The following is a 27,334-nucleotide window of genomic DNA, read 5'->3' as shown; positions in this document are numbered from 1 at the left end:
ATTACCTGCTTTACAAAAAACAAATTTACTACTTTTTTGGTAGCTTTTCTGGTATTTATAATAATGTTGTTGGTTTCTCTTTGAATAGCAAAAAAGGATACTTTTTACAGTGTAATTAGATGTTCCATAGTGCAACATTTTATGTTTTTATAGTGATTTCAGGTCTTTTGTTCTCTTAAAATCAGCAGTTCGTTAGCCTAGTGTTATTTTGCATCCTACTTTTTTGTGCATGCGTTTTTTTTGTGCATGCATTTTGTGATTTGTTAAAAATCTACACTGCCAACTTTGCAGTTTGAACTTTTAAACTTGACACTCAAATGAATATTTAATTTAAAAAAGATAACGTCTGTCTGAGTCTATTTTGTGTACTATAGCAAAATGTCAAAGGCGGGGTGATTCATAGACAATGGAGCTTTATTTAGCTCGCAGTCCTGGCGGCTGGGAAGTCCAGCAGCGTTTTCCCAGTGTCAGGTGAGGGTGTTGGTGTTACATCCTACATAGCAGAAGGCATCACGTGGCAAACCAGCAAGTGCGCATCGGCTCAGGCTCTTCCTCTTGTAAAACTACAGCCTGATGATATCATCTAATTCTAGTTACCTCTCTTTCTTTATTTCTTTCTTTTTTTTTTTTTTTTTTTTTTGTCTTTTTCATTTTTATCAGTACCAGGGATCGAACTCACGATGGCACAACTTGAAAGGTAGGCGCTTATGCCGCTGAGCTAAATCCCCAGCCTCTTCTTTTCATTTGCATAGTTTTCAGTAGCATCGCAGAGAACTTTCTACATGATTAAAAGTGCTTCCTCTTATTCTCTTTATTTTTTTTAAAATGCTATTGGCACTTCTTCTAGAGACCCTCAATCTTTTGTTCCAGTGTGCTCCCCAGGCCTGGCCTCATATATTTTAAGACTCCCCTTTTCCATTATTCTGGATCGCTACTTCATCTCTTTTCTGTATTGAATCTATCTTCTGCGATCCCATGCCTTCTGTGATTTGCTCCCTTATTTTGCCGGAGCACATCCAGAGAGGGCACATGGGAGGATTTTTATTTATTTATTTATTTATTTTTTGAGACAGGATCTTGCTATGTAGTCCAGGCTGTCTTTGAACTCACTGTGGCATAGGCTACCCTGGAATTCACAGGGATCTTCCTGCTTCAGCCTCCCAAATGCTGGAATTACAGGGGTGCACCACCACAGCCAGCCAGGGGAGGAACAAATGATATTTAATGCATCTATAAATGTGTTTAATCTGTTACTCTGGAATGATAATTTTGCAAAGAGCAGAATTGTAGACTGGAAATTTTTTCAGCATTTTGAAAGCATATAGGTTGTTATATTTAGTGACTGTTTGATTCTTAACTCTTTGCAATCTGAACCTTTGTAGAAGTTTTGTTTTTGTCTTTTTGAGACAGGGTTTTATTCTGCAGTTCAGGCTGGCCTTAAACTCACTACGTAGCCCAAAGTGGCCTTGAATTTGCAGCAATCCTCTTGCTTCAGCAATCCTGGATGCTGGGATTATAGGCATGCAATACCTCACCCAGCCTCTAGAAGCTCTTAATGAAGTTTTTATATAGTGTTCCTAATGTCGTACATGTTTCTATGTTAACGGGTGAGACATTTTACTTTATTTTATTTATTTTGAGGCGGGGTCTGGCTGGGTGGCTGAGTCATCCAGGCTGGGCTTGACCTTGTGACTCTTTTACCTTGGTCTTCCAGAGTGCTTGGATTACAGGTGTGTGCCACCATGCCAGGCTTGGATGGCACCTTGTTATTTGTAAGTTTTATTTTGACCCCTGGTTTCCCTGTGTCCCCGTGTTCTATTGGTTTATTTCCTTAATTTTAATTTTTGTTTTTGTTTTTGTAGTACTGGAGATATAACCCAAGATGTAACTGAGCTACATCCCAGCTTCTCCGTCCTCTTTTTTCTTTTTATTTACTGTAGATGTTTGCAATACATAATGGCTGCTTTCACTGTGGTCTTCAGCCCATGTGCAGGACATTTGGAGCCTGAGCCCCAGCCCTGGAGGATTTCCAGGGGGCAACTGGGTTATAGTTCTGAAATATACAATGCTCTTGAAATGTCACGGCCCCGGGCCACACTGCTGTGTAACATGTATGACAGAACCTCGTTTTTGATGTACTATGCAGTGGAGCCACCTGCTTTTAGTGATGCATCTGAGAGAAAAACTCTCGCGTTCTCGTAAGCCAGGGTTTCATGGGGTCTCCTCACTACAGCAGCTGAAACTTAGTCTTGCTGATACATCTGGTATGAGCTGTCTTGGATAAGCCATTCATTTCTTAGAGTTGAGTTCATTTTATTTATTTTTTGAGACAAGATCTTACTATGTAGTGTAGGCTGGCCTCAAACTTGATGATCCTCCTGCCTCAGCCTCCTGAGTGCTAGGATTATAGGCACGCGCCATCATGCTTGACTGAATTCATTTTAATAAACAATAGGCAGCCGTGGTACCATGAGAGAAGCTTGATACTCTAAGGTAAGAAATGTGACTGCTCAAGTGAAAATAATTGGCCTTTTGTGTTTTGCATTTATAGGCTTCCTTTGTGAGACCTAGTTGCTTTGTAAAATATAACCACAGAATTATGAGGAGTGTGAATTTCATAAATTGTTGGATGTTGTCCTGGGTACTGGAGGGCACTAGATATGCACTATCCCAACTGAGAGGCAGAGTAGATCATTTGAAGAGAAGCCAGAGGCCTGAGGTGCAACTCAGTGGTACAGCATGTGCTCAAGGCTCCGAGTTCCATCCCCAGTACCCTAAACAATAATAATATAAAAATTCTAGTTGAAGAGAAGCCAGAGAACAAAAGCAGAGTTTGCCGCCTCGCTCCTGGAAGATTGACATGCAAGAGGCCCACGGTGAAATGGACTCCCAGCCAACTAATTGTAAAAATATGCAGAATTATAGATACAGCGAGAGCCTATGTAATATCCCACTTTGCAAAGAACAATCCCCGCAGAGGAGCGTTGCTTTAAAATAGCAGCCAAGGCAGTCATGAGGCCGCCTTCTGAGATAAATGCTGGAGTTGCTCTAGATGCCAACATCCTTAGCTAATCTAAGTAATGCATGAGCAGGAAGAATTCAGTGGCTGGGAGCCCAAGTGGAACTGTATAAAGAACTCTTAAGAGCGGCTAGCAACCTCCAAGCAGTAGGCCCAAGTGCACGATGGGAATGTGATCTGTAATCAGATCTGGGGGAGAGGCACTTGGTGGAGGCCTGGGGGTGTGGACTTGGATCTTGGCACAAGGGAGGCTGCTAAGGGGCCTGTGGCAAGGCGTCACCACCACACCACAGATGGTTTTCGTCTCTGCGGTTCATTTGCTCAGGCAAGATCAGCTCCGTCCAAATCCGGAGTCCCAGGTTGGGAAATCTGCTCTACTCTCATTCAAGGGGCTAGGAGGTGCTTGGCCAAAAGCTTAGGGAAGAAGCTTGTCTCTCCTGGTGAGAAGGGGACAGTCTCTGCTCTGACACGATGGTCCCGTGAGTTTTTTGAATGGGAGGTTCCTCTGAGAGTCATCTCATTCATTCCCCTCCTGCCCACCCCATCGTTTTACAGTTGAGGAAACGAGAAGGACCTGTGGTGAGGGAGTTCCAAGGTCCACAGTGAGTCAGGCTGCTTTGGGATCATCCCTTCTGATCAGAGCCATCCATGGCCCCTCCCTCCCTGTTACTTTATAAGCACAGATGCCACTGTGCAGAGAGAAGGGACGAGGTCAGGGCTCCACACTGACTTCGGGATAGGAGAGTGGCAGGAGGTTACCTGATCCAAAATCGGGACTCAAGATCACTTGGCAGCATCTCTGTCCTGCCTCGCAGATTGAGTCAGGCACCTGCCACTGACCAGTCAGCTGTGCCCAGGAATCAGCTGTGCCCAGGAGTACAGCGAGGGCAGCGCCTGTCATAGCCGAGCAGGTGACTTGGGTGTGAAGTGGTTCCCATCTCGTGGACAGCAGCCCCCTTGAGTCTTGTCATCTGTAAAATGAAGACAATAATCACACCCATGTCATGGGACTGTTACAAAGAGTAAACAGCATTGTATCTGTAAAGGTTGCTTCCATAAGGACTCAGTGCCTATTAATAAAATCAGAAGCTCTTTCCAGTACCGAATATGGTAAAATTAAAAGTGAAAACTTGGTGTGTAAAGCCCACTTTGAAGGAGAATGGCATGGTCCATTCTTTTATTTTAGATCCATCTAGCTATTTTGTGGAACACGAACAGGAAAGAGGGTAGGTGTGGAATGGTCAGGAGGGATGGTCAGAGGACTGCAGCATCCAGGCAGAAGATGCCTGAGGCTTGATCCAGGGTAGTAAGGACGGAGACAGCGAGAGAGGTGGACAGGTCTGAAGTAGTCGGAAAGTAGGGTTGACAGCCTTGGTCGTGGGGAATGAGAGAAGTGCAAATCAATAATAGCTCTTCCATCTGGAGCTGTATTGATCACTTTAACAATTGTCTTCATTTTTTTCTTGAATAATTTTTTGACTGGTGTGTGTGTGTGTGTGTGTGTGTGTGTGTGCGCGCGCGCGTGTGTGTATTAGCTATTGAACAAAGAACCTTGTGCACGATAAACCCGTACTCTTGCCATTGAGCTACATCCCCTGACCCTTGACTGATTTTTTTTTTTTTTGGTACTGGGAATCGAACTCACAACCTTGTGCTTGCCAGGCAGGCGCTTATGCTGCTAAGCTAAATCCCTGGCCCTTCATTGACTGATTTTTTTAAAAAAATTTTTTGAGACAAGGTCTCAGTCTAGTCTAGGCTTGCCTGGAGCTTGCTGCATGGACCAGGCTGGCCTGGAGCTCAGGATCCTCATCCCTCAGTCTCCCCAAGTGCTAAGATTACAGTCTTATATCACCATGACTGGCTCTCTTTTATTCTTATTTTTATTTATGTTTATTTTTTGGATAACCAGCACTTTCATGTGATATGCAAAATAGTATATAATAAATATAGAAAATTTAAAAATATGAAAACAAAATATATAAATAGTATATAGTGAAATTTCTTTTTTTTTCAAACTACTAGATCCCTCCAGAAGCAAAATTCTGAATGTATATGACTTCAGAGATTTTTTACTTTTTTTTTTTTTGTTTGTTTTGTTTTTCCTTTTTATCGGTCCCGGGGATCGAACTCACGACTGCTTGCTTGCAAGGCAGGCGTTTATGCCGCTGAGCTAAATCCCCAGCCCCCAGAGATTTTTTTTTATATGTCTGAAAACAAATATGTGTGTGGAATGCATATATTATACCTGGCATCTGTAGGGGACTGGTTCTACGACCCTTATAGATACCAGACATGCAGATGGTCAAATACAAAATGGCATAGCATTTGCATATAACCTACATATTTTCTCCTGAACACATTAAGTTCTCCCTGTGTTACTTATAATAGCTAACATAATGTAAATGCTATGTAAATAGTATGCTATATTGTTTAGGGAATATGACAAAAATGTATACATGTTCATTTGGTATTAACTTTTTTTCTTTTTTCACTTTCTTTTCCTTCCTTCCTTCCTTTCTTTCTTTCTATTTTTTTTCTATGAGAAAGAATCTTGCTCTGTAGTCCAGGCTGCCCTGGAACTCACAGTGATCCTCCTGCCTCAGCCTCCTGAGTGCTGGGATTACAGGTGTACACGTGCACCACACCCGGCTTGGTAGTAACTTTTTAAAGAAACACTTTCTATCTGCTGTTGATTGAATCCATGAAGCAGTTTTACCTAGGATCCCAAAAAGGTCTGGAAATGGTAAGGACATTCCATAGGGGCTAAGTTCCATGTAGGCCAGTAACATTTAATGCAAATTTGATATGAGTATTAAATGGAGATTCAGGGGCCAGGGGTTTAGCTCAGCAACATAAGTACCTGTATTGCAAGCACAGAGTTGTGAGTTCAGTCCCCAATACCTAAATAAATAGGTAAATAAAATAAAAAAAAATGGAGATTCAAAAACAGTTATTACTCTTGGCTGAGGAGGCCTGAACATAACTAGTAGATAATGTTGTTGTAGAAATAATGCCAGTAATCTCTTATGTCAATTTTTCACTTTACAAATTTTTCCATAAATTTATCTATAATTAGAATAATCCTGTAAGATCCATAGAACAGACACTCAGTTGTTCAGTGTTCTTGTTAATTATCAGATTAAGCCACATGAAATTGCCATATTTATAGTTCATGCAATTAGAGGTCAATAATTTTGCCTAGGATTTGGTCTGGTTTAGGATTATTCCACAGATCCTAGTTATTGTTACTACTATAAACACAGATGCTTCAGGGCAGGGATATGTTCTGAGCAATGCATCATAGGGCAGTTTAGCTGTGTGAATGTCACAGTGCACTTGTGTACACCTACCTGTTATAGCCTACTGCACATCTCGGTGACATAGTACACACTGTGTTGCTGTACTGAATTCCATAGGCACCCGGAACACACTGTGAATCTAAGCATAGAAAAATACAGTAAAAAAAAAAAAGTGCGACATGGTAGGAATTTTCCACCTACCTCAGTTGTAGACCTATGAAGTCACCATCAGCTACGTGGTCTATATTGGATTGAAATATTACTACACAGTGTTGGATTATAGCAATGTTATGTGCCTAGAATATTACTGTGCTCTCTTTTTCTCCATTTTTCCTAAGCTGTAACAGATTTCATTCATTTTGTACTAGTCCTGGATGAGATGGGTGTTATAGTGGATATGTAGCAATGCTCCTTTTGGCTACTTCTTTGGGGACCATAGTCTGCTTTCACATGATGGAAATATGTCGATGTCCGCTCCCGGCCGGCAGGAAGGACACACGACAAAGTCTGGTAGTGGACAACCTTTTTTTATTTTCCTTCTCCGTACAGCCTGCCCTGGGATCGCTCCCAGCCGAAGCCTCCTCTGGTCCGCTCCCCGCGGCTCCTTCCGGGCTTCGCTCCGAAGCCTCTACCGGTCCGCTCTCCGCGGCTCCTTCTGGGCTTCTACTTCCGGGCTTCTACCTGGCTTTTTCTTCCGCCCAGGGGTGGCACCGGTATATATACGGGTACAGTGTCCAATCATGTTAAAGTAAGCAAGGCAAGCTGATTGGCTAACATCATCAGTTGCCAGGCAGACTATATTGTTGAGCGGGTTGTTTACGCGGTAAGCAGGAAACTAACATATTCGATGGGAGGGGTAATCTACCTCAGGCTTTGCTCTTTACCACAGGCCGCACGTCCGCCGCGCAAGGCGAGCTATCACAGACGCGGCTCCCAACATCTCCCCCTATTTTATTTTTTATGAATGTGCGCATCGTAGCCCTTCCTGGACTGGGTGCAGAGGCTTATGCCCTATGTGTAGGTCCACCGTAGGTCCTTGGCTTAGACCCTGGTTGGCCATGCCATGGTCTGCCAAGGCCCTGAGGCCCTCGTCCTTTTTCTAGGGCCAGGCACAAACTGGACGGAACCTGGATGCACACAAGCTTGCACTCATTTCCTCTCCGTAAAGAAATCCCCTCGGAGAGAAATTTAGACCTGGGCAGCATCTAACAGTCCAGCGGCTTACGTGCAGGATGGGGTAGGGCCTGGCTTAGGTCGAGTCGTGCTGGGGAGGCACGCTCTTACCCGTCATTGACTCACCTACCCTGCTGTGTATTGTCACCTTATGGAGGAGAATGAGGGATGCCCGCCATATCTAGACTTGGTCGTGGGCCAATTGAGCAAGCCATGCATATGCCTGAGGATCTTCTTGTCCATTTCGGGCTACCGCTATTTCTATTCATCTTATTGGTTGGTCTGTGATGGATCTCCAGTAGGGCAGGTCTGATCTTCAGTCGAGGGCTTTGTTGCCCGTGTCAGTCTCTCCGGTATCCACAGTGGTTCTCGTCCCGGTTCCTGTGGGAAAACACAAACCGCGCCTCGGTTCCAGCTGACCACTGGATCCGGGCCCATCCATTGTCCTGTCAGGACATCTTTCCACTTCACCCACCCTTTATGGTTGGGGGAAGGGTTGCAGTGCTCCACAGCTGGGGAGCGATTATCATTATTTAAATTTAAAAAATTGTGTGTGAATAGTGCCATGGATAATCGTGCCTTTGGGGCCAGGCCTTGGCCTACTCCCCCTTTTTGTTTTTGTAAAATTTCTTTGAGGCTTCTATGAGCCCTCTCAATGATTCCTTAACCTTGGGGATTGTATGGGATACCATGTTTTAATTGAACCTCCATCATTTTGCAGAACTCATTGAAGGCTTTGCCTATATAGGCTGGTCCATTATCAGTTTTTAATATTTTTGGTTTGCCCCATGCGGCCCAAGCCGCCAGGCAATGATTGATCACATTAGACACTTTTTCACCTGTTTCTGCTGTTGCAAATATGACGTGAGAACAGGTGTCTGTGGAAACATGAACATATTTAAGAGTCCCAAACTCCTGTATATGTGTGATGTCCATCTGCCAAACATCACCAGGGATCAAACCTCGAGGGTTTACTCCCATCGGTATGGCAGGTTTGTATGTGGCACAGGAGTCACATAGTCGCACGATATCTCGTGCATCTGCTCTAGAAACATGGAAATGGTTTGCTAGTGTCCTGGCATTAACATGAAATTTATCATGGAAGGCACGGGCTCGCTCGATTGGTGTTAGTAAGGTAAAAATCCATAACGGGCGAGTGGCAGTGTCAGCAGCCGCATTCCCCTGTGCCATGGGCCCCGGCAGGGATGTATGTGCTCTTATGTGGGTGGTGAAGACCTTATGGTGTTTGTTCTGAAGCAATGTCTGGATAGACAGGAACAGTCCAGCCACTGTGGAAGTGGATCTAATTAAACCGGCAGTCTCAAGCACTTGCATAGCATTGACCACATACCTAGAATCGGAGACAATATTAATGGCTTCTGAGAACCGTTCAAGAATCATTTTAACGATCTGCAGTTCTACCACCTGAGGCTGATCTGGTTCAAATTGTATGGTAACCGGGGGCTTGCCTAGGATCACATAGGCGCCTATCCCCGTCTTGGAGCCATCTGTGTATATTGTAGTTGCTAGGACTAATGGCTCAGAGGCAGTAACCTTTGGAAAAATTATAGGGTGCTGAGTGACAAATGACAAGATAGGGTCTTTAGGGTATTGATTGTTTATATCCCCATGGAAAACACATCTCAGAATGGCCCAGGTATCTATGCAGGCAGCCAGGGTCTTGATCTGGCTGGCGGTATAGGGTACTCGGATGGCTTGTGGTCCTGAGCCAAAATGTTGGACAGCTCTATCATGCACTTCAAGGGCCAATGAAGCGACTGCCTCCGGGTAATGCTCTATGACTTTTGCAGGTGAGACCTTAGGGTGTATCCACAGTAGTGGTCCTTTCTGCCAAATCACCGCTGTAGGCTGTAGACTAGTCTGTAGCAAACAGACATCAAAGGGTCGCCCTGGTTCAATTCTGTGTAAGGTAACCCCACCTAAGGCTTTTTCCACTCTCTGTAAGGCAGCTCTTGCCTCAGGAGTGAGCCTCCTGTGGGAGGCTATATCTGGGTCTCCCTTCAGAAGGTCGAACAGGGGTTTGAGATCTGAATTTGGTATATGTAAATATGGCCTAATCCAATTAATGTCTCCCAATAGTTTTTGCATGTCATTTAGGGTCCTAACGCCATCTGTCCTAATGGTGACCTTCTGTATAAGTCTGGAGGCGACACTGAGGTCCACACCTGCTGACCCAGGGGTGGCCCTTGTTGAAGGCTGCCATCCTGAGCTGTCCTGTCTCTGGGGCGGGGGCCCGCCTGTGAAGGGGGCCCCCTCTGGCCGTTTTTTGGCCCTCTAGCATCTCGTCCACAAATACGGTTGCCCTGAGCATCAAAGACCGACCTACACTCCTCAGCTTTGTGTGATCCCTTCTTGCATCGCCCACAAACATATGGTTCTTCATTCCTAGGACGAGGCCTAGCATCTGCATTGTTTGGGCAATGACGTTTAATGTGTCCTGGCTCCCCGCAGGCAAAACACCCTTTAGCCTTACATTCCCCTTCTAACCCGCGAGGTCCCCTCTGCTGTACAGCCGCGGCCAGGAGAGCAGCCACTCCCGAGTTGGAGAGCGGCCCCCCTATCTCTCTGCATATCCTAATCCAGGCGTTGAGGTCCTTGTTCTTATGAGGAGCTATCGCTGCCTTGCACTCCTTTGTACATTGCTCAAAAATCAGCTGCCTTACCAGCGGTTGAGCCACTCCCGGATCAGGAAATATCTTATCGGCAGCATCTTGCATTCGGGCCACAAAGTCAACAAATGGCTCTGTGGTACCCTGAATTATTTTTGAAAGACACAAGGAGGCAGTTCCGGCACCACTTACCTGTTTCCAGGCGCGGAGCCCTATGGCATTGATTTGTTCATAGACAGCGCCGGGGAACTGAGTCTGGTCATCAGCGTGCCGACCTTCTCCCATAAGCATTTCCTTGTTCCACCCCCGGTTTCCCCGATTGGCGTTTCTCTCAGCCTGCTCTGCAGAGAACTCTGCGTACCAGGCTCGCCAATCTAGGTAACTGCCCGAGGGCAGACACGCCTTTGCCAGCTGAATCCAGTCCTCGGGGGTGAGGGGCCCAGAAGACAGATTCTCCAGCATGGCAATGGTGTAAGGCGCAGTCGGCCCAAAGGTTGTAACTGCATTTTTAAGTTCTCTAATCTGCTTTATCTCAAAAGGCTCCCATACATTGCGTCCCTGGCCCATAGCTACTTGTACAGGAAATATCCCGTAGGGGCCACTATCTATCCCAGGTGGATGTACCTCATGAGACAAGCGTCCCCCCTGCCAAAGCCGCCTGTAAAAATACCGACCCGCCGGCGGCGGAGCATAAGACGGCGGCCGTGATTGGGCGGAAAATGGGGGCCCGTGCATCACTTCCTGTTCTGGCGAAAGGGGAGGGAGCTCCCAGGCGGCCGCCTCGTGGCGAGGGATCGCCTCCCTCTCGCGCCGGGGAGCGCTCAGGAGCTCTCTACTCCTCCGCAGACCAGGTTGAGCAGAGCGCAATTCGCGGCGCAACGCTGGAAAAGAACCCTGTGACTCCTTATCGAGCGACTTGGGCTCCTGACAGCTGGTCTCTTTGGCCTCCTTGCCATTCAACTTTCCCTCGTCCTCGGAGTCAGACGACTCCGAGGCTAGAGCCCCGTCCTTCTCCTTAGCATCTTTGTTCCCCTTGACGGGCCCCTCTCGGGAGCTCCCCGACTGGGCCTGCTCAGATACCCTGCGTACTTTTGTAAGCTCTTGAGAGCTTTCTCCACAACCACCCTCGCTCTTAGTGTTGCTACCTAGCATGTTTCCCATTTTTTAATATGTTACTCACCGCGTGAGGCCCAAGGAATCCGCCACTTACGCGTGAGCCTGAGGGGAGTCTAAAAGCCCTGTAGGTGCACGCCACCCAGAGCCCAGGCTTATCCCCAACTCACCTGTCTCGCAGCTCTGTACTGGAGCGTTGTCCACTTCCATGTCTCGGGGGTGATCAGTCCCCGGGCGGGCCTCCAAATGTCGATGTCCGCTCCCGGCCGGCAGGAAGGACACACGACAAAGTCTGGTAGTGGACAACCTTTTCTTTTTATTTTCCTTCTCCGTACAGCCTGCCCTGGGATCGCTCCCAGCCGAAGCCTCCTCTGGTCCGCTCCCCGCGGCTCCTTCCGGGCTTCGCTCCGAAGCCTCTACCGGTCCGCTCTCCGCGGCTCCTTCTGGGCTTCTACTTCCGGGCTTCTACCTGGCTTTTTCTTCCGCCCAGGGGTGGCACCGGTATATATACGGGTACAGTGTCCAATCATGTTAAAGTAAGCAAGGCAAGCTGATTGGCTAACATCATCAGTTGCCAGGCAGACTATATTGTTGAGCGGGTTGTTTACGCGGTAAGCAGGAAACTAACATATTCGATGGGAGGGGTAATCTACCTCAGGCTTTGCTCTTTACCACAGGCCGCACGTCCGCCGCGCAAGGCGAGCTATCACAGACGCGGCTCCCAACAGAAATATTGGCTACAGATGGCTTGCAACCTCTTCTCTTGCTAAAGATTGCCCTTGGCCAGTCAGTGGTTGGCCAATATGGGTATAAAGACTTGGCTCTTGTCCGCAATATGGGACCCTCTGAAGGACTATCTGGCTCAGAGCTCCCTGTAGGATTGGCTGAGGCCTGGTTGCACACTGAGGGTCATCTTCTCTCTTCCCAATCTCTCTTCTTACTTAATTATAGGTGTGTCTCCCAAGAGCACCACAGAATAAGCCTGCAGACAATTCTCCATGTTGGAGTCTGCTTCCAGGGAACCCAAACTTAAGACAGTGGCTGCTGGGAGAAGGATCACTCGCCAGCCAACTCTCAGGGAGCTATGTAAGAGAAGTTAGAATGGCACCAGGCTTGCTGTCCCATCAATTGTTAAAACTTGCACTGCAGGCAGACAGGTGTGATAGGGTATGGGAAATGTCATCCCTAAGTACGACACCTTGGAAACTGAGAAACAGCCGAGCAAGAAGATCACGCCCATCTTCCCCTCTCCTTTCTGCCCTGAAGCAGGCCATGAAAATTATGTAGGTAATTCTGACCTTTCCCCACCCTTCTGCCCTGAAGCCCCTCATGTGACAGGTGTCCAGCCTTATACCCGAGGGAGAGGATGTCACATAGGACTGCCAAGAAGAATCTGAACAAACAGGCCTGGCTAAATTCCTTCAGTTTATTACCATTAGGCCATACCCGATTTGTCCAGTCACACTTCTGCCTGACTGTCCACCGTCCCCAGACCCAGCATAAAAACACATAAACTTCTGTTTCCTTGATCTTCATTCCCAGAGTCTCCTGAGTCACATAAAACTCATATTATGTAAATTTGTATGTTTCCTCTTGCTAATCTCTCTCTCTCCTTTTTTTTAGTGGTCTCAGCCATGAACCTAGCAATGGGGAAAAAGTTACATCTTTTATCTCCAGCGGATGGGAAGAGTTAGAAGGAGCCCTACTGGCTGATGCAATAGCTCTGGCAGTTGAGGAAAGTTGTGGCTGTGGAGCTGTGGAGAAATGGATGACTATTGCCAGCCCATTAATTTGGTAATGACAGAATCAGAGTGAATAGTCTGTGAGGCAAAGGCCGAAATACTGACCTTCTAGGCCACTTTAGGAAAGTCCTTCAGATTTAGAGCCCAGCGGGTGCATTTGCAATGAGCAGTGAAATTAGAGGGGCGGGAGGACCTGGCCCACAGGGGGAGCTCTGCTTTTCTAAGCTTTTAAAAACACCTTCAGAGTGTGTCAGCACACCCCGCCACACACACACAGGTTTCTTGCCAAGATGTTAGATTCTGTCAGAGGGTTAGAACCCATTGTTCCTAGCAGAAAGACAGATGAGTGGCCCACAGTATATCTCAAGCTGAGTGCGGTGGCGCACACCTGTAATCCCAGCACTCGGGACACTAAGGCAAGAAGGGCACCATGAGTTCGAGGCCAGCCTGGGCTTCAAAGTGAGTTCAAGGCCAGGCTCAATCATACAGTGAAACTCTGCCTCAAAAAAGACCAAAACAACAACAACAATAACCAACAACAGCAACAACTACAACAGCAATATATCACTTAATTTAGAAAATCAGAAGAAAGCAGCCCCCCCCCCCCCGGTGAAATACCATGGTTCCTCCCCTTGTTCCTGGGCCTGAGCTGCTGACTACAGACGGCAGAGCCCTGTGATAAAGGACAAGAGTGAACTACCTCCAGGCGTGGTAGCACAGCCAGGTATGGTGGCACACAGGAGGCTGAATCAGGAGGATCACGGTGAGTTTGAGGCCATTTTTGGCTACATAGTGAGTTCAAGGCCAGCCTATACTACATAGCGAGGTCCTGTCTCCAAAAATAAATAAACCATTTAAAAGGTATAAACTACCATAGACTGCACCAAGCAGTAGCCTCAGTAGTTGCTATTGTGCTAGACAGCATCATTCCTGGAGAAGATGGTACATGATATGAATTTCTTACTTTTCTTTTCTGCCCTGTTAGAAAGGAGAGTCAAAAATAGCGCATAGTCACTTGGAGCAGACCATGGATATACTGCATCTTCATCTGGGCAACGTTAAATCTCCTGCCTTCTATCATAATCCAGTCCAAAGGGACCTGGACCATCTGGATACTCCACAGAATGTCACATTAGCCCACCAGATCAGTTACATCGTGCTAATGACACCAAATAAGCAACAAGTGCCAAGTACACAGTGACTCCAAGGTCACTCCAGAAGGTGGGAAATAAATCCCATCCAGATTTAGGGCCCTGGCCCATTGCTGACGTGTACAGAGGTCTAGTGGTCTGGGCACATCCTCCTCAAAGTAAGAGTATGAAGAAGAGATTTTGAGCCACTGCCAGCATCAAATGAGTCTGAGCTCACACGAAACAGCTTCCTAGCTGGGCTGATGCTGCAAGTGGGCTGGGCATCTGTTATTCCAGGTTGTTGTGTTTGTTTGTTTATTGTTGGTACCAGGAATCAAACTCAGGACCTTCTGCTTGCCAGGCAGGTGCTTACACTGCCGAGCTATATCCTTGGCCCTATTCCTATTTTACCAGATGGACAGCTGAGTCTCAGAGAGACTGACTAAATTACCCCCAAACACAGAGCTGGCAAGTGGTAGATCTAAGATTAATCCAGACCTGACTCTACGTCGAGGTTCTTCAGTACCTACCTTATATAGATAAGGAGCCTAGGAAAAAGCGATTAAATGGCCTTTCATTTGCAGGTTGCCTGGGAACAGACTCTGAGATAGATTGGGATGCAGGCAGTGGGGCTAGGCTGTGATGGCCTTGCTACAGAAGCCTCAGAAGATCCCACAGGGAGGCCGGGAGCCAGGGTAGCTCTGCAGAGACACCCTGCTGACAAGAGGCCGGGCTGAGCCTTTATGTTCCACACAGAAGTGGTCAGAATTAGCTAATCTTGTGCAACCCTCACAGTATACCAGAGACTAGGGTAATTTATAAAGAACAGAGGTTCCTTCCTTTCAGTTGTGGAGGCTGAGCAGTCCAAGGCTGAAGGGCTCACATCTCTTGAGGGCCTTCTTATTGCATCATCCCATGGTGGAAGCATGGAAAGGCAAAGAGTGGAGATGCCAGGAACCCAGGACTCTGGGAGGCTGAGGTAGGGGGGTCGCACGTTCGAAACCAGACCGGACAATTTAGCATGACCCTGTCTCAAAATAAAAGAATAAATAAGAGCCTGGGGATGTAACAAAGTGGAAAGATGCTGGGCTACTCCTAATCCAATCTAGCTGATAATCCACCTTAATCATGACGTCTCATCCCTTGTCAACTTATACCCAAACACAGTTCCTAAAATCATACTTAATTGCCAAGTAAACACAAGGTTATAATTCCACCTGGCACAACACAGCTATCCTGCATGTAACTAAAGCACAATATTCCCTTCCCTTTAGGGATCAACAGTACCAGCGTTGCTTTAAAAAAAAAAAAAGGTCCAAGTCTTTGACATTCAAGGCAAACTTAACTGTGAATCCTGTTTTTTTTTTTTTTTAAAGTTGTATAACACGGAAGTATAATGGCACAGCACAAACATTTCCATTCCAAAAGGGAGAAACTGTGGGGATAGGTAGAAAAGAATGGGACCAAACCAAGGCCAAAACCCAGCAGGGCAAACATTAAGTCCTGTAACATCATGTTCAGTGTCTGAGGTACATGGTGGTGAGATGTGAGATACATGCATTTTGGTGACCCTACCTGGGTCTTTCTGGTTACAGCCTACACAGCTTCTCTCTTAGGCTGACCCTGCCCACTCTCTGCAACTTTCCTCATCACAGCATTTCCAGCTTCCTGAGATCTTCACTGCAACTTCATTCCCACAGTTTCACATCCTGCTTCCACGGAGGCTCCTTGTCTAGCTTCCCAGGCCTTCCTTTGAAATCTGGATGGAAGCCTTACTGACCCCACACTCTTGCATCCTGTGCACAGATAAAGCAACCATCAAATGAATAATGCCTGCATCTACTGATAGTAGGAAGAGTAGTCAGGCCCCTTGGAGTTATGACTAAATATCTAAATGGCTGAGCACAGTGAAATGAATTCCAGGTAACCCAATACCCTACAAAGCCCTTCTCAAGCAGGGATCTCAGAGAGTCTACCAAATAAAAAACTGACCTAGATCCAGGGATTTGTGGGTATTTTCTGATTTCTGAGAAGACCTCAAGGATCTCTATCTCTCTCTCTCTATCTCTATCATCTCTATCTCTATCTCTATCTCTATCTCTATCTCTATCTCTGTCTGCTTACTTTTCAGGAGCTTTAAACCCAGGGCCTTCACACTGAGTTACATCCCCAATGCCTTACCCATTTTTCTCTCTTTTTTCTTTCTTTCTTTCTTTCTTTTTTGATGCAGGGTCTTGCCATGTAGTTCCATCTGGCCTTGAAAGTGATTTTTTTTTTGTCTTTTTGAGACAGGGTGTCACTATGCAGTTTAGGCTGCCCTTGAACTCACTTTGTAGCCCGGGCTGTCTTTGAACTCACAGTGATCCTCCTACCTCAGCCTCCTGAGTGCCGGGATTACAGGCATGTGCCAACATGCCAGGCCTCATTTTTTTCTTTTGATAAAGGGTCCTGCCAAACTATCCAAGTTGAGCTTGAATTTATCATCCTTCTGGTTCAGCATTCTAGAGTTCTGGTAGTACAGATATGCACCACCATGCCTGGCTAAGCCACCTTTCTTTTCAGGCTACAGTGGACACTTGACTTATGAACTCAATTCATTTTGGAAAGCTGGTTGTAACTCAAGTGTCAGTTGAAGGTTCAGGCTCCTCTACACAGCCTTTAAAGTCTCTCTCCTATATACAGGCAGATCTCAGTGTCCTTAGAGAGACACTGGCCCAGGACTTCTCACTTAACCCCACACATGAAATGATGTAATGTTCCTTCCAGAATTCTTTATGGGTTAAATCTATATCTGAGACCAACTCAAAGCACAAGCATCCAGTATTTGGGTCATACGTCAGGACTTTGGTTTTAAGTTAACACTACAGTTCTGGTCATAACCCAAGTTGTTCATATGTCATGCTAGTTGTAATTCAAGGGTCCACTGTACTTGGTTTCTTTGTAATGGTGCTAATCTCTTTAGCAACCACACTTCTTTTCCCCAAAACTTAACACAATTCTTTTTTGGCCAAAATTTAAATTTTTCAGTTTTCTGCTTTACTTTTCATCTATGCTTTTCACTATAAATCTGGCTAAAAGTATCCACCAGTAATCATGCTACAGTTTAAACATTGAGCTGCCTTGAAATTTCCTCCACTAGGACAGTGAGTTCACTATCCTTGAATTCAGTCTTCTGCAAAGTGTCAGAACATGGAAAAATAATAGGCTTTTTTTTTTCTTTTTTTGCCAGACAGCTAAATATATGGCCTCTAGGCCACTATCCAACAGGATTTCTATTCCTAACTGAAACCTCCTGAGCCTGACCTCTGTTCTCCATGTTCCTGTCAGCATTTTAGTCATCTGAGCACTGATCAGAATTGTTCATTAGGCTCTACTAAAAGAATTGAAGGTCCTCTCCAGCTGACTTCTTTAAACCTTTCCAAACTCTTTCTGCAGACCAGTTCCAAAGGCCTCTAATCCATATGACTAAGTAGAGTTGTATCAGTGGCCCCACTCCTGGTGCCAGGTTTTCTGTATTAGTCTAGTTTTCATCACTTGATCTAAATACTCAACATATGCAATTTAAAGGAAGAAAGGGCTTATTTTTGCTCATGGTTTCAGGCAATGCAGTCCATGATCGGCTGGTTCCAAGGCAGGAACATCATGGCAAAAGTGTGTGGCAAAGCAACGCAGCTTAGTTCATAGCAGCCAGGAAGCAGAGGAAGAGTACTAGAGACAAAGGAACCAGACAAAAGGACCAAATACAGGCTGTAAGATTCTACCTCCATGACCCACCCAGACACATCTAGAAGTGTGCTTTATTAGACCCTGGGGCACTCCAAAGCTAATCAGGTTAATGATCCACCTCAGCCATCACACTGCCCACCGAGGGACCCTCCAGGACCCCTGGTCAGGAAATGGCATAAGATACAAATTAGTCAATGTGATCTTTCATAAGAACTTCAGGCTTTTTTTTTTTTTTTAAAGAAGTACTTGAATCTCAAGCAGATCATACAAAACAAAAGATGTTTAGAGCCAATTCATCCTATTTCTGGCTCTATCTTGAGATAACTACCAGAGAATTCTTCTTTTCCAGATTCTTTTTACATTAGAACTAGGAACTTTAGCTTTTCCTTCAGCGTTCTTTTGTCTCACATGATCCAATAGTGTAGTTCCCAGATAGGTTACTCAGAGTCATTTCTGTCATTTACCACCTGAGATTCCTGGGTAACATGGTATCCAAGTCACTTTGGCCTTGAAAACCCCTTTGTCTCGCTGAACAGTGACCCAGGCTTTCAGGTGAGCATGAGTGGGGTGGGGGTGGGCGTCGGGGTCTTGCTCACTCTGGTGGCATTTTATATGTGCCGTGGATGTGGAATGGACAGCAGATTAACAAAGCAGGGTGGGCGTCATGGGCTGAGAGAGGCAGCAGGGTCACTCAGGATCACGTCCCAGGCTTTCCAACTGGGGCGGCACTACCCTGAAGGAGAGTGTGGGCAAGAGGACGGGCAGAGTGTGAAGCCACAGGCTCAACGCTGCATCTTCTAGAAGAGCCAACTTAAAGATTTTATTGCAGGTGGAGAGACAAGGCCTTTTTTTCTTCAGTATTTAAAATTAAACATATATATGTTTTGGCACAGAATGTAAGAACCAGCAGGAATTTTTATGAGAACACAAGCTTGTTCTAAGAAATTTTCAACTAGCAGAAAGCCAAATGCATATACATATCTAGACCTCTTGGCACTACACACTTCTCTTTGCAACTATAAAGAGTTCTTTGGTGGAAATTTAGAGAAACATGGACCCTGGTGTTTGGAACTTTGATTAAAATTCAGACTGTTCTAATCCAGTTCCCTACCTCTGTCTGCCTTGAAATTCCTTTAGGGTTAGGCTAGAAGTGGGGCTCTTGGTCCTGTTGGCCCTAACATCTTTTACACACCCTAAATACTTCTGTGTCATAGTTAACTCTGTTAAAGATAATTCACCAAGGACGACAGCCCCTCTCTGTGTGGGTCAGTGCTGAAGCTTCTAATCAGTGCTGCGGCTCCCACACCAGAGGAGAAGGAAGTCAGGAAATCTCTCTTTCGGAATCCCTCGGATTCTGAAAACATGGATTCTATTACAGGGTGGGCCTTTGCAAGGTACAGATAGTATTATGATCCCATAATGTTTGTTACAGACTTTTTGGTTTTTTTTGTTTTGTCTTTTTCTTTTTTATCGGTACTGGGGATTGTACTCACGACTGCCTACTTGCAAGGCAGGTGCTTATGCTGCTGAGCTAAATCCCCAGCCCTTATTACAAATTTTTTATACCTCTGCAAAACTCAATATTGAGACAGGCGAATAATGCAGGTCTTAGTCCCAGCACTCTCAGAGGCTGAGGTAGGAAGACTGCAAGTCTGAGCCCAGCCTGGGCAATTTAGAGACTTACCAAGGCCGTATATCAAAATAAAAAAATGAAAAGCCGCAGTAGGATTATAGCAGTGAGAAGGCCCTGGACGCAATTCCTAGTGCTGAGGACTGGGTGGGAAGGGAGAGAAAACACTGCATGTGTAAATCCTGAACTCCCAGTGCAGTGCTGTTGGGAGGCGGGGCCTCTGGGAGATGTTAGGCCCTGAGGTGGAGTGCCATTCAGTGAGGTAGAGGCCCTGCGTGTGAGACTCCACCTCATGAGTGGGATTTGTGTCCCTGTAGAAGGACCCCACACCTCTTTGTTTGTTTTTGTTTTGGAGATAGGGTCCTGCTATGTAGTTCAGACGCTGAACTCACTGTGTAACCCAGGCTGGCCCCTAACTCCTGTTAGTTCCCTTGCCTCAGCCTCCCAAGTGCTGGGATTACAGGCAGGCACCACCGCACCTTGCCCCTACACGTCTTTCTGCCAGAATAGGATGCAAGAAGTTGGCAGTCTGCTCCTCAGAACCCACCCATGCTGGCACTCTTAGCTCAAAGGGTTAGTCCGAAGACCTGCAAGAAACTTCTGTAGCCAATAAGCCTCTCAGTCTGCGTGCTTAGCTCCAGCAGCCCAGACTAAGGCAGAGGTACAAGGGCCACATGGTGTGGAGTATGCAGTCCAAGTTCTCTCAGTTCTTTAGGCTATTTATCTTGAATATTCTTTGCTGAGAGTGCACTTCTGACCTGAATGGGGAGCACATTGGATGGATGCCTATTGTCTGCTCTGGATGTACTGGAGAGAAACAAGCACAAAGAGGGTACAAGTCTGGTGGTGATTTTCCCCAAAGTGCTGTGCTAGAGGGGGGAAACTACTGGACTTTGAGGACGGTAAATGGGAAACTCCACTTTCCTGTTATTCATGGTGCAGATAAGAGAGACAGGCAGAACACAGCAGGAAGGAAGCTACCCCAGCAAGCCAGGGAGTCCAGGAGGCCACACTAGGTCCACAACCAACCGTGCTTTTAGTATCTTTGCAGGAGGAGATGCAGCTGCTCCACTTCCTCCAACAGCTGCCCAGTGTCCTATGCAATATGGCAGATCACAGAGAAGCTGACTGCAGGCAGAGGCTCTGCATGGGCCCGGCACCCTGGACCTGGCCAGGCCCGCTGCCCAGCCTCTTGGTGTCATGACTCGTGCTGACCCAGTGTCCACCCTGTAGGTGCACCTGCCTCTTCCCTGGGACATGGCTTGCAGAACTCTTCCTCAGCCCCCGGCTTGGAGTCTATGGGAGTGAACCTTCACTGCTGCCATCCCATCAGTGCCAAGAGAAAGTGTCATCGCCCACCTCCAGCCTTCCCAGGACATTCTGTGCATCGGGTGCCGATAAGGCTGTGCCAGGCCAGCAGGCAGATGCCCTCTTGGTGCTATGCTCTGGGGGCTGTGATCTAGAACCTGGGACCCTGACTGGACCTGGTGGGGAAGGGGCCTCTGGGCGCAGAGCCAGGGATCCAATTACTCTCCACAGGGAGGAGCCGGGTCAGCTACTTTATAGCCAAGTTTTGTGTTTTGTTTTGTTTTTTCAATTTCCTTTCCATCCTATGTTTCTTTTAAGGGGAGAAATTCCACTGTGTGCTGTGACACTTTCACTCCTACCCCATCAGAGTCCCACCAGGGACGGGTGGCTTGGGTCTTGGGGGAGCTGCTGGTTTTTGTGGTAGGAGGCAGGGGCCCTTTCTTACACTGGCTGCTCAGACCTGGAATGCCCTAAGCGATGACTGGTTCAGCCCCTGACAGTGAAGGGGCTTCCTCTCCATTTTCTCACTGAGGCAGGTCACGTTAGCCCTCAGACACGAAGTTATAAATGTGGATGGACCAAGAGAATGGGCCTGAGGCCTCTCTGCTGCCTCACACAGGTGGCCTTGCTGCTTCTGACTGGCTGATTTGATGACTAAACCAGACAGGAGTGGGGGTGCAGCTAAATTTGTGCTGTGCCTGTGACCTCACCAGCTGGGGCTACATCTTGGCTCCCAGGGCCCAATCTGGGTGCCTTTGCAGGGAACCTGCTGGAAAGCTGTGGAATGGGCCAGTGAGGTGGTGTGTGGGCAGGACTCACCTTCTCCCCACTTGGAGAACCTGAGACAGACGTCTGCCCTCAGGGCTCCCAGAGCTGAGAGGAAGACTTAGGGCCCATTGTTTTATTTGAGAAACAGCCCAGGAAGTCTGGGATGAAGGAGCAGGGAAGTGAGCAAAACCAGTAAAAATGAGGTGTTGATGAGCAGGCTCTTATTCCTTGGGACCTTCTGAGGGACTACAAAGAGAACATAATAACAGATGGACCGGCTCCTCACTGGCTGCAGTGTGCATCTCGGCTGTTCATTTCTGAAAGAGTTTTGCCCTAGAATAAACTACAGGACATTATGGCGGTGGAAGGCCAAATTAGGGATGTTTACCCTGAGGTCACTTCCTCCTTCCCCTGTTAAACTTCCTTTTCCTTTCCCAGTGCATGGGAAGAAAATTCCAATCAGCTCCTCCCATGTCATCAACGCCTGTCCTAAGCACCACCCCGGTCAGAGGTTGCATATGTCCCATTCCCCATATTCCGGTCGAAGGAGAGAGCCCAGCTGCCAAGGGTCCTGTGCTCCTTTCCACGTCCTCACCTCAATAAACCTGTTTGTTTTGTACTTTTACTTCTTTATTGCACCAGAATACTCTATCAGGAGAAGGTGGGCATTAGAGGTGGACTGTCTATCATGGCCGTAGGGACCTTCACAGTGATAGAGGTGGGGAAAGTGTCTGCTACAGGGTGGTCTACACTGCTGTTCCCACTCTGTCAACTGGCCTCCTGTGGCCACTGCCGAACAGGCTGAGTGCAGGTACATCACGCCCAGAAGGCAGCGCAGTTCTTAGATGGATCCAGCCTGAGTTGGTGGTCACCTCCACCCCATAGCACAGGGCACTCACCGGGATCCAGCTAGCCTGCTCTGAGGGGGTCGGGTGGGAAACAAAGCACCCCTGCTCTTCTGTGCTAAGAGTATGAAGGGGCAGGGAAGTCCGGCAGCCTGCGCAGCAGCATCAGCTGGCCTGGTGTCAATGTCATTGGCTCCCTGGTCACCTGAGCACATCACCCGGCCTCTCTGGGCCTTTGATTGCTCATGTAGTATCAATAACATAACAGTGTTCCTGATGGCTTGCAAGTGGCAAAACACTTTGACGTCTACAAATCATGTTTGCATGCCCAGAGTTCCAGACCTTCCTTATCAGCTACTCTAAACAGGTATTTTTAGTCCTAGTTTTGAGGTCTAGTAGCTTTATCAAGGTTGCTAAATGACATAAAAGTACCTGCACAGGCTCTTTATTCTCCTGTTCTGTAGGAAACATGCCAGGCCCAGTCTTTTGCCAGTTACCATGAGGAAAATACAGACAGATGGCTTCCTGAGTGTTACGGTGACACCGAATGGAGAATTAGCCATAACCTTTAAAAGACTTTTTTGGGTTTTGTTTTCAGCTGGACATGGTGGGCTGTAATCTTCGGCACTTGAGAGACTGAAGCAAGAAGATAACAAGATGGTGACCTAGTAAGATCCTGTCTCAAAAAAAAGAGAAGGAAGGAGGGAGCCCTCTTAGGGAGGTGGGGCACATGGCTGGGGCGGGGGTCGAGGACAGGCCTCAGCAGTCGCCACAGAGGCAAAGCATCTTCATGGCAAGTGTCTTGCATGCCAGTATAGAGGAGGGGCTGTGCCTGAGCACGGGACCAGGACCCCTCCCCGCATTCCCATGCTTCCATGAGCCTAAACAGGACCTCTGTAATCTCAGCCAGCCTGGGACTTTAACCAAACAGAGCATTCCACCACCCTCTGCAACTCCTTTGTTTGATCTTCCCCCTGGAGACACAGGTCAGGAGGAAGGGAAGGGGCTGAGGCGAGCTGCAGGGAGTGTGGGGGAGTCGAGTTATCTCTAGTTCAGAAACCAAAAACCCTGGCTGTTCCCAAGGCCTCCTCCTCACAGAGGCCCTGGCAGCAAGGAGCTGGGTCACAGAATTCCAGAGCCCAGGCCATTTTAAAGGTCATAGTCCAATCTCCTTAGTTCCAGAGTCCAGGAAGGGACAGTGACTTGTTTAATGTCACACAGCCGAGGATGGCTCTGCTTTAGGTAGCTAGTAATAGAGAGTGATCTCAGAGGCTTCCCACCCCCTGCTTGATGACTCCTAAGCTACCTTGCTTAGCACCTTGTTGCTTCCTTTGTGCGTGCATGCGTGTGTGTGTGTATGTGTGTGTGTGTGTGTGTGTGTGTGTGTGTGTGTGTGTATGTGTGTGTTATTAGGGACTGAGCCCCACACCTTTGCACCAAGCTACGTTCGCAGCCCTGTTTTTCTGTTTTGAGTAAGGGTTTCACCACGTAAGTAAGCTCTTTAGGTGCACTCAAACATGTGGTCCTTCTGCCTCAGCCTTCAGGAATGCTGGGGTTACAAGTGTGTGCTATCACCCCATGACCTAGTCTTCTATCTGCACATGAGCGATAAGCTAACAAGCAAATGTACCAGACAGGAAGTGTGGTAGTGGAGACTCATTTATGCCAAAGTGTAGGTGGCTGATATCGGATCTTCTCCCAACCCCAAGGATCTTTGGGGAAAGAGATTTGGGGTCAAGGGAGGGGGAAAAGGAGAGGAAATCAGAAGTGGGATCCTGCATGGGCAAGAGGTGACTGGGGCTCAGCCTGGAGGAAGGGGAGCTTCAGACACCACAGAGAAACTTAACACCTGAGTTTCTCTTTTCCTCTGTGTAGGACGCTGTGGGGTTTCTCAAGTGTCAGGTCACTCTTCACACCTGACCCTGTGCCTTCTGGAGAAAATGGTTAGGTTTATTTTCACACTCTTCCTAAGGGCTCTGCAGGGTTGATCCTTGCTGCTACCCGGTCCAGTGGACAACTCCACCTCAGAGCCCAGCACGGCTTCCTTCCTCGGCCTTGAGGGAAATGAAGCATTTCTTTGGGGGAAGTTTTTGTTTGTTTTGTTTAATAATTTAAGCTCCCTGCTTTATGTATCTAATCTCTTCATATTCTCAATATGAAACTAGTTCTATGGAGCATTTTATACTGAGTTTAATTGTTGCTTATAATTTAAATTTAATCTTGTTCTTTAGTGTTTTTAATTACTTAAGAATACATACTCATTGTAAAGGATTTAAAAAGTAGAAAAGTGCATGAAGTAAAAAGTAAACATCACTGCATCACTTTCCACAGTTACGAGAAGATGCTGTTAGCATTTTGCAGAGGTCCGTGAGGTCCAGGGCAGGGATCCACAACACCAAAGATGATGATGATGATGATTTTTGTCCTTTGAGACATGGTGTTGCTATGCAGTTCCAGCTGGCCTTGAGCTCACTTTGTAGCCTCAAAGTGAGCCTCCCAAGTGCTGGGATTATAGGTGTGCACCACTACAGCCTGGCTCAAAGATATTTAGTTAATTATACTAAGACATTATTTGCTTTTTGCCCATAGGGTTGAAATTTGTACCGATGTTGCAGAAAGCAAAAGTACGTGATGGTGCTTGTGCCTTTGATTCAGGTGGTGGCACCAAACTGTCCTAGTAGGCCCTGTGTCACGGATTACTGTTACCGGACAGTGAGACCTTTCGAGGCTCTTGCTATACTGTTTGAAGAGCTGAGCAGCAGAAATGCTACATATAAAAGTTAAGCATTTATTTAAGGTTAAAAAAAACTTAGCCTGGCACGGTGGCACAGGCCTGTAACCCAGTGCTCAGGAGGCTGAGGCAGGAATGAATTTGAAACCAACCTGGGCTACATAGTGAGTTCAAAGTCAGCCTGCACTACATAAAAAAGAAGAGGAAGAGGAGGAGGGAGGAAGGGGAGGGGAGAGGAAGGGGGAGCAGAAAGAGGAAAGAAGAAGTAAAAAAGAAAATGTAGAAGTGAAAAAAAGAAAGCAAATACACCCTGCATGTGGAGTAGATCACTACAAGAATGAGCCACTGGCTGCAGTTTTTATAGTGTTCTTCCAAAGTCAGAGGCTCGAAGTCAGAAGCTCTGCCGTGATTTGCCAGTTGTCCGTGATTGACAGCCGTGCCCTATTGTCCTGCCTCTTCACCACGCCCTAATCTGCCGCCTCACTATTACCCTCTCCAGTAGCAGAAATGTGCCAGCTTCAGAAGGCCTCAGTGAAGTGGCACAGATGATTGGGCATATTAAATTTCAGCTCTGGAGTGCCTTTTTGTGAGAATCTGCAGTGGGATGGGAAGTGCGCACAAAGCATTTCTGGGGCCTTCCAAAGTACACCAACTCTCTGAAGGGGAACTTGTGCAATTGTTTGAATTACAAGCTGAGTTCGCTTTTATCTTTCCCCATGGGACACTGTTTTTACTTGAAATAACCAGTGACAGACAAACTATAATTGTTTGAATTTGGGGATTTTGTTTTAAGAAAATGTCTCAAAAATAAATAAATTAAGCCTGTCCCCACAAGGAAAATACACAGCATTTATTAAAGACCAATGCATAATATTATAAAATCATGCATGCATAAAAGTTTCACTTCAAGTGGAAGATAAGCCAGTGGGTTTTAGCAGAGTATGAATTTACTGATATGTTGAGAGCCAGCAATTGCAGTTTACCCTCAAGAAACTAGCGCTTGTCAAATTCTGGTAAACTATCAAAGAAGTATAGCCACAATAATCTGAAAAGATTATTAAACTAATCCTCCCTTTGCCAAACACATATCTGTGTGAGGCCAGACTTTCTTCATCCACTTTCCCCAAACAACCTATCACAACAGATCGGATACAGAGACAGGAGAATCCCGCTGTCCTCTCTCCAACGAGATATTAAAACACATTTGTGTTTTAATACAAAAGAAAGACAATGCCAGTCTTCTCACTAAATTATGGTACGTTTCATTAAAAGGATGTGATTTATGTTCATGTTTAAAGAGTTTAGTAGTGTATTTTGGCACATTAATAACTATGTCTTAGTAATGTTTTAGTTTTAATTTCACACGTGGTAAATACTGGCAAAACCTCAGTAATAAAGGTCCTTGGTACCCTCAGTAATTTCTGAATATAAAAAGGTCCTCAGAGCATAGTGCTTGAAACTAAGGTTCTGTGTATTTTTCATACCTGACCATTATTACTTCTCAGTAAACCAGGTTTGCCAGTTTGATGGTATCCTCCTGAAACTCATGGGTTGGAAACTAAATCCCTAGACCCCTGTGTTCATGGTGTTTGAAAGACGTGGCAGAGTGGTCGTGGGGATGAGATGATGTCACTGGGAGGCACAGAGCATCAATGACTTCATCAAAAGGAAAAGATGCATGCTAGTATTCCCAGGACTCTGGGAGGCTCAGGCAGAAGAATGGCAAGTTCGAACCCAGCCTTGGCAATGTAGGAGCCTCGTGAGAATTTGTCAAAAAATAAAAAATAGAAGAGGGCCGGGGATGGAACTTAACATGAAGGTCCTGGATTCAATTCCTGGCGCTAAAGCAAATAAGGAGACTTGAGCTAGCATGTCTGCTCTGTCTTGCTATCCTGTTATGATAAAGCAAGAGGGACCTTACCAGATCTCAGGAGGATGCTGCTGGACTTCATAGTTCCCAGAGACGAACCTGCAGACGAGTACGCCTCTATTCATTATTTGTTATTATTTTTAAACAGGATTGAACCCACACCTCTCCACTGAGCCTTCTTTCTTTCTGTCTGTCTCTCTTTCTGTGGGAGGGGGGTACCTGGGATGGAACTCATGACCTCACACTTGCCAGGTTGGCACTTCACACCACTGAGCTGAATCCCCAGTTCTCTTTCTCTCCTTTCTTCTTTTTTTTTTTGACTGGGGATCAAACTCATGACCTCGTGCTTT

The 27,334-nt window shown here is 46.6% G+C and overlaps 2 long non-coding RNA genes across 3 annotated transcripts; one reads left to right on the top strand and one right to left on the bottom strand.

Annotated features, from left to right (window-relative positions):
* The first annotated feature begins 528 nt into the window (after window positions 1-528).
* Window positions 529-22,160, top strand: LOC134477807 (uncharacterized). Of its 2 annotated transcripts, none has more exons than XR_010050009.1 (3): window positions 529-697; window positions 12,858-13,028; window positions 20,503-22,160. It is a non-coding gene; the product is annotated as an uncharacterized LOC134477807 (long non-coding RNA). The 2 variants fall into 2 exon arrangements; XR_010050010.1 differs by lacking the exon at window positions 529-697 and adding an exon at window positions 11,955-12,320.
* On the bottom strand, window positions 6,856-11,530 carry LOC134477808 (uncharacterized). Its single transcript, XR_010050011.1, has 2 exons — window positions 11,405-11,530; window positions 6,856-7,906 (listed from the first exon to the last, which is right to left on the bottom strand). It is a non-coding gene; the product is annotated as an uncharacterized LOC134477808 (long non-coding RNA).
* Window positions 22,161-27,334: the final 5,174 nt, after the last annotated feature.

The sequence above is a fragment of the Cavia porcellus genome, unplaced genomic scaffold (assembly GCF_034190915.1).
Source record: "Cavia porcellus strain 051 isolate PalLab524CR breed Dunkin Hartley unplaced genomic scaffold, mCavPor4.1 scaffold_10, whole genome shotgun sequence".
Classification (NCBI taxonomy): domain Eukaryota; kingdom Metazoa; phylum Chordata; class Mammalia; order Rodentia; family Caviidae; genus Cavia; species Cavia porcellus.
This window is presented reverse-complemented; position numbering and strand designations above follow the sequence as displayed.